The 6,364-nt window shown below is 37.0% G+C and overlaps 1 long non-coding RNA gene across 1 annotated transcript; it reads left to right on the top strand.

The window, feature by feature from the left end:
• The first annotated feature begins 4,365 nt into the window (after positions 1–4,365).
• LOC143664598 (uncharacterized) lies at positions 4,366–5,892 on the top strand. The gene is made up of 3 exons (XR_013166539.1): positions 4,366–4,596; positions 5,521–5,595; positions 5,722–5,892. It is a non-coding gene; the product is annotated as an uncharacterized LOC143664598 (long non-coding RNA).
• The last annotated feature ends 472 nt before the right edge of the window (positions 5,893–6,364 follow it).

Genomic DNA, 6,364 nt, shown 5'->3' with positions numbered 1-6,364 from the left:
CTATATTAATATCAGGTAAAGTACAATTCAGAGCAAATAATTTTTCCAGAGATAAAATTTTTAATTAAAAATGTCCAATTTATCAATAGAATATAATCCTTACTTCATATGCCCCTTAATAGCAGAGATTCAAAATACGTGAAGCAAAATTGATAGAATTGCAAAGAGAAAAAAAATCCCAATTATACTGAGAAATTTCAATAACTTTTTCAGTAATTGATAGAGCAAGTATAGAAAACTATCAAGGATATAGTAGACTTAAAATAGTATCAACTATTTTAGTAAATCAACTTCACCTAACATTTGTGGAACACTCCATCCAACAATAGCAAAATGTGTATTGCTTTTAAGTGCTCATGAAACATTTACCAAGACAGATTATATTCTGGGCTGTAAAACAAATCTCAGTAAATTTAAAAGGATTCAAGAGTATGTTCTCTTATTGCAATGACTGCAGTGGAATTAAATTAGAAATAAATAACAGAAATATATCTGGGAAATTTTCAAATACTTGGGCTATATATAACTCCTCTAAATAACCTATGAGACAAGGAAGAATTTGAAAGAGAAATTAGAAAGTATTTTGAACGGAATGAAAATGAAAACAGCATATCAGCAGTTCTTGGGAAAGATTTATAGTAATAAATGACTATCTTAGGAAAAATAATTCTGCCATTTGAAACTAGAAAAAGAAGAGCAAATAAATATCAAAATTAGGAAAGTAACAGAAACAATGAAAACTATGGAGGAAATCAATGAAAACAAAAGCTGGTTCTTTGAGAAGATCAATAAAATTGATCAATCTCTCACCACAGTGGTCAAGACAAGAGAGAACATACCAATTAGCAATATTACACATTATTGAGGTGACAGTACAGATTCTACAGATATGAAAAGGATGATGAAATAATATTATAACATAATATTGAAATAAATTCAAAAACTTAGAGAAATTGGACCAATTTCCTTGAAAGACATAAACTACAAAAACAATAGGAAAAAAAAAGCAGACAACCTGAATAGCTCTAAATTTATTCAAGGAATTGAAGTTATAATTTAAAACCTCTCTGCAAAGAAGATATCCAGACAGACAGATTCACTTATGAATTGTACCTAAACTTTAAGGAAAAATAGTAACAATTTTATACACACTCTTCTAGAAAATTAAAGAGGAGGAAATTCTTCCCAACTCATTCTTTGACGCTGGTATAACCATGATCCCAAAATAGGAGAAGGACACCATAAGAGAAGAAAAGTCTAAATTGATACATTTTATTTCTTCAGTATTAAAAATTTCTGCTTTTTGAAGGACACTACTAAGAGAACAAACAGACAAACCCCAAACCGGCAGAAAATATTTACAAATCATGTTTCATAAAGTACTTGTATTCAGAGTTTACAAGGAATTCTCACAACTCAATAATAAGAAAATGGTCAATTCAAACTGTGGGCAAAAGATTTCAAATTATAGTTCATCAAAGAAGATGTTTGAATGATAAATAAGCATATGAAAAATGCCCAACAATATTAGCCATTAAGGAAATGCAAATCAAACACAGTATGATACAACTAAAGACCTATTAGAATGGTTAAAATGAATAAGACTAATCTTAAGAAGAAGTGGAAGGACTGGCACTTTCACGCACTCCTATTTGGTACTATCGCTATTCAGAAAAAAGTTTGACAAGTTCTTAAAAAGCTAAATATAAATGTACAATATTATCCAGCCATTCCATTCCTAGATATTACCCAAGAGAAAAGAAAGCATATGTCTATGTGAAGACATGGACAGAAATGCTCCTAACAGCTTTATTTTTAAAAACCCAAGACAGGTAGCAACCCAAATGTCCACCAACAGGTGAATGGTTACATGAATTGTGGTGTATACATATAGTGGACTATTACTAAGTAATAAATTGGAATAAACTATTGATGAATGTAACAAATACCTACAGTGAAATAATACCTAGTAATAAATTGGAATAAACTATTGATAAGTGCAAAAACATGGATGAATTTCAAAACAATTACGCTAAGTGAAAGAAGCCAGACCAAAAAACATATGTACTGTATATTTCCATTTATCTGAAACCCCTAAAAATGAAAACTAATCTAATAGAAAGCAGCTCAGAGGTTGCTGGGCGCGGGGTGGGAAGATACGGAAAGTGAGAAGGCAAGATTACAACGGGGCGTGAAGAAACATTTTGAGGTGATGGATAGGATTGCTATCTTCATTGTGGTGATAGTTTCAAGGGTATATACATATATTTATCAAATTGAACATCAATTAAACCACAATAAAGCAATTTTTAAAATTCCTTTAATAATTTTTCTGGATTGCCATAGATGAAACTCATGCCCCAGAAAGAATGTTGGACAAGAAAACCTTCAAGGGGAATTACAATCGTACGTGTTCCACTGTCACCACCATCCCAAACCAGGACAGCAGAAGTTATCTTTACCATGATGTCTGACAATAGGACAATAGAGGTGGCATTTCCAGTTTAGATAAAACACAGAATGCTCAGGGATAATTTGTGATTTCCCATAGAACAGCCACATGGGCCATGCCTTCTTACTTTGTGTGAGAGAGGTACCCCTAAAATAGTATAAAATAGTGAGCAAAGGAGGGTACTGGAAGGAGAGGCCCATGCTACTAATGAGCTGTGTGTCTTGAAGCAAATCACTTCCCTTCTCTGGTCCTTTCCTCAGCTTTAAAATAAAGGAGTTGGGCCAATGGTCTCTAAGACTCTTTTGAGCCCCAAGATTAGGTTCTTAACTTACCCTATCATGACATCAAAAGTTTTAACACTGTTCCTGTCTCATGGAATACTAAATTCACCAATTGTCCTTTCATAACAGGATGTTACACTTAAGAAGATTTACTGCTTACTATAGCCATCTCCTGGAGCATTGCAGTGCATTGCAGGTCATGTTAAAATGTTCAGAAACTGAGGTGTTCATCACAGAAAAAAGAAGTTTTAATTTTGTTTTAGTTCCATCTTTCCAAATTTTAACTACAGTATCATATTTATCATTGAATACCTAATAAACATCTCATGATTTGGGGGAACGCTGGCGTCACAGATTGCTTTCTAGAGAGTAAGAAATAATGGGAGGAGGATGTTCATGGATAGCTGGTGCACAGACCTTCCGGAGTCATGAATTGGAGAAGTTGAAAGAAATATGTGCAAGTGAAGACCATGGATTTGGAATGGGGTAGGCAGAAGTTGATGGGAAAGAGTAGATATTTTGGAGCAGACTTTGAGGGAAAGATAGGGCAAGTGACATCCTTTGGGGCGTGTATTCTGAGACAAGCAGAGTTTCCTTCCTCTCCCACCCCATAACCTTCACTTTCACACACACAGCTTCATGCAGAGCCACTGAACAGTAGATTTCTGCAGATCCATCAGTCTGCATGTTCTACTTGGCTTTGAATCTCTCTCTAATTGGATCATTAGCAGATGGAAGTCTTTCTAGTGCCTTGGCTGAGGATCTCCTATTGTATACTGAAGAAGGGGGTTTGCTGGAACAGAAGGCTGGTATGTGGCAAAATTCCTCTGACTTTGGACCTCCCATCTCTCACAGACCTCCAAGGCCCAGTACTTTAGATACTTGAGGGAGTTCACATTGCATTAAAGTTGATTATATTCACCAATAAAATTAGCTTTGTTGCTTTTTTTGGTATATAGAGTTGCAAGTATTATTCAAAAATATAAAATATTGCATAAAAATTTGAGGACAAAAGTAAAGAGAACTGATTTATACTACCTGTGATAACCACTATCATTTTGATGATGCATCTTCCATTTGTCCCTTATGCATATATGCAGGCTCATTGAATAAATGGGGTCATAAGATATGGTCATCAAAGTAATAGCCTCCAAAGATAACTACTTACAAATTCAGAGAATCTGTGAATATGCTATGGGGAATTTAGATAGCAGATGTAAAGGGAATTAAGGTAGCAGATAGAATTAAGTTTTCTAATCAGCTGTCCTTAAAATAGGGAGATTATTCTGCATTCTCCAGGTTGGCCCAATGTGTTCATAGGGGTCCTTTATATGTAGAAGAGGGAGGCCGAAGAGTCAGTGTCAGAGTGATGCAATGTGAGAAAAGACTTGACCTGCCATTGGTTTTGAAGATGGAGGGGGGCCATGAATAATGAATGTGGGTGGCCTCTAGAAACTGGCAATCCATAGAAAATTAACGCAAATGATAAATACTGTTTTTATCAAGCACACTTCTTCCCCTCAGTCTTCCATCTTGCATACCCCATGCAAAAATTTTAATGACCTGATATGTATCCTTTAAGGTTGCCATGTTTATGTGGTCTTATAGATATATGTATATACACATGTACAGATAGATGATTTTGAACTTATTTTATGAAAATGGAAACACAATTTTCATTTGCATCATACCTGAGCTTTTGGTTTTAGGTGAGACAATTGGACTGGGAGTCTGCCAGCATTTCAAAGTCCTTCTCAGTGGTCTAAATGGTCAGATATGAAGCTGACACGAAGGAAGGCAGAGAGAAGAGATACTGAGTTGCTGGTGACACTGTTTGAGCTCCTGGATCAAGCTTTGCCAGATGTAAGAGCCACTTCTGGACTTTTCAGCTCATGGGCAAATACTTTTCCCTTTATTTTTTAGCCATTTGAAACTGTGCATATATATGTAACATTTTTTTTTTGTAACAGCAGCATATTGCCCTGAGATATAAGCTCTAAGGGTCTGTTCCTGTTTGAATACTGGTACCATTAACAAGGTTTGAGAGGCTGAATAGATTAACGGCTCCTTCTGCCACCCTACCACATGATAAACACCAGCCATTAGTCAAAAGATCAACAGCCATTCAAACAAAACTGGTTAATTTAAAGAAAAAAAAAAAAAAGAAAAGGAAACTTATTGGCTTGTTGAACCAGGAAGTAGAGAACCAGAAAACATCACAGAAATCTTTCTCTTTACTTATTGCTCCGTTTCTTCTGCCTACTTCTTTTTAGGAGACTTAGAACTATGGCTATAGGCTGCTCACTGGTTCATGTACTGAAAGTTTTGCCACCCAGTAAGAAGGAGCACTTCTCAATCCCAGCTTTCGGTTGAAAAATCCAGGAAAATGATTCAGATTGGCTGGCTTGGGTCATGTGCTCACTGTTTGGACGACTCTCCATGGACAGGTGGTCATCAGCTCTGATTGGCTTAGCCCGAATGACCCATCCACCATGCCCATGGGTGGGGTCCAGCTCTGTTCCAAATAAAAGAAATCATAGCACAGACATTTCCAGAGGACTGTTATAAGTACTTCACTGCCATTTGAAAGATAAAAGGAGATCAAATCAAAGCAAGGTCAAATCAAAGACATCTCAAAATTTCAATCTGCCCCCCTTGAATCTCTGGGGTATTTTTATTCAAAATATGAGTAAAATTTAGGACAAAATGAGGTAGTTAGGATGTATCATTAAATAAGGAAAAACAAGATGCAGACAAATAACATAAAATGCATGATTTGTGTCCTAGGTTTAAGTCCTGGAAAAGTAGGTTGGGGCCACGTGCTGATACCGAAGACCTCTCTGCCCCATAAAACATTTCTTGGTAAGTGGTATTTTTCAGAGGTTTTGCACCACCTCTCAGTGACACACTTGGTAACCAATCGTGAGAGTGCAGAACTCTCCTGGGATAATGACTCTGGTTGATGTGTTTTCTGTCTCTTTTGGCTAGGCAAGTCTGATTCCCCCACCCCCACCCCCAGCAGCAGGACTGGATGGCATTTTGAGTCAAGCTGTCTCATGGAAGCTGAAACCATTGGAAGCAACTGGGTTGAGATGGTTGGACAATTGGCATTCAGCTGCATGGGAGGATGAAACACAGCTTACCAGCTGCCGAGGAGAATGTTTGCAAAGTATGCAATAGAAGAAAAAATTATTTATATGCTTACGTATTTCTGGATGTGTACAAATAACATTCCATTTATTTATTAGAAACAGTTGATTTTTTAATATCGGACACTTCTATCTTATGAGTGTTTCTAGAACCCATGCTGTTTTCCTTAAGGTAATTCTCCCATCTAAGTCTGGGAAAGAGACCACATGGAATGGGAGCCCCAAACCTTCCACAGGTGGTGTAGGTGCCTGTGTGGCCTGCAAGGAGGATTCAGGTGGCCTCCTTCTCCCCACATCCCTGAGAAGGCCACTTAAAGCTTGTAGATGCCTGAGCTACTTCCACTGTCCATGGAGGACCCAGCGCCTTTCCCCCAGTTACGTTCACTGTGGGTTGGTCCTGGTGAATTGCTAAATCTCAGTCTCACTTCAGCTACCAACCATAATGATGATCAAACAGATGCTCTTTATTGAGTTCCTGTCAT

The sequence above is a fragment of the Tamandua tetradactyla genome, chromosome 20, assembly GCF_023851605.1.
Source record: "Tamandua tetradactyla isolate mTamTet1 chromosome 20, mTamTet1.pri, whole genome shotgun sequence".
In the NCBI taxonomy this organism is placed as follows: Eukaryota; Metazoa; Chordata; class Mammalia; order Pilosa; family Myrmecophagidae; genus Tamandua; species Tamandua tetradactyla.
This window is presented reverse-complemented; position numbering and strand designations above follow the sequence as displayed.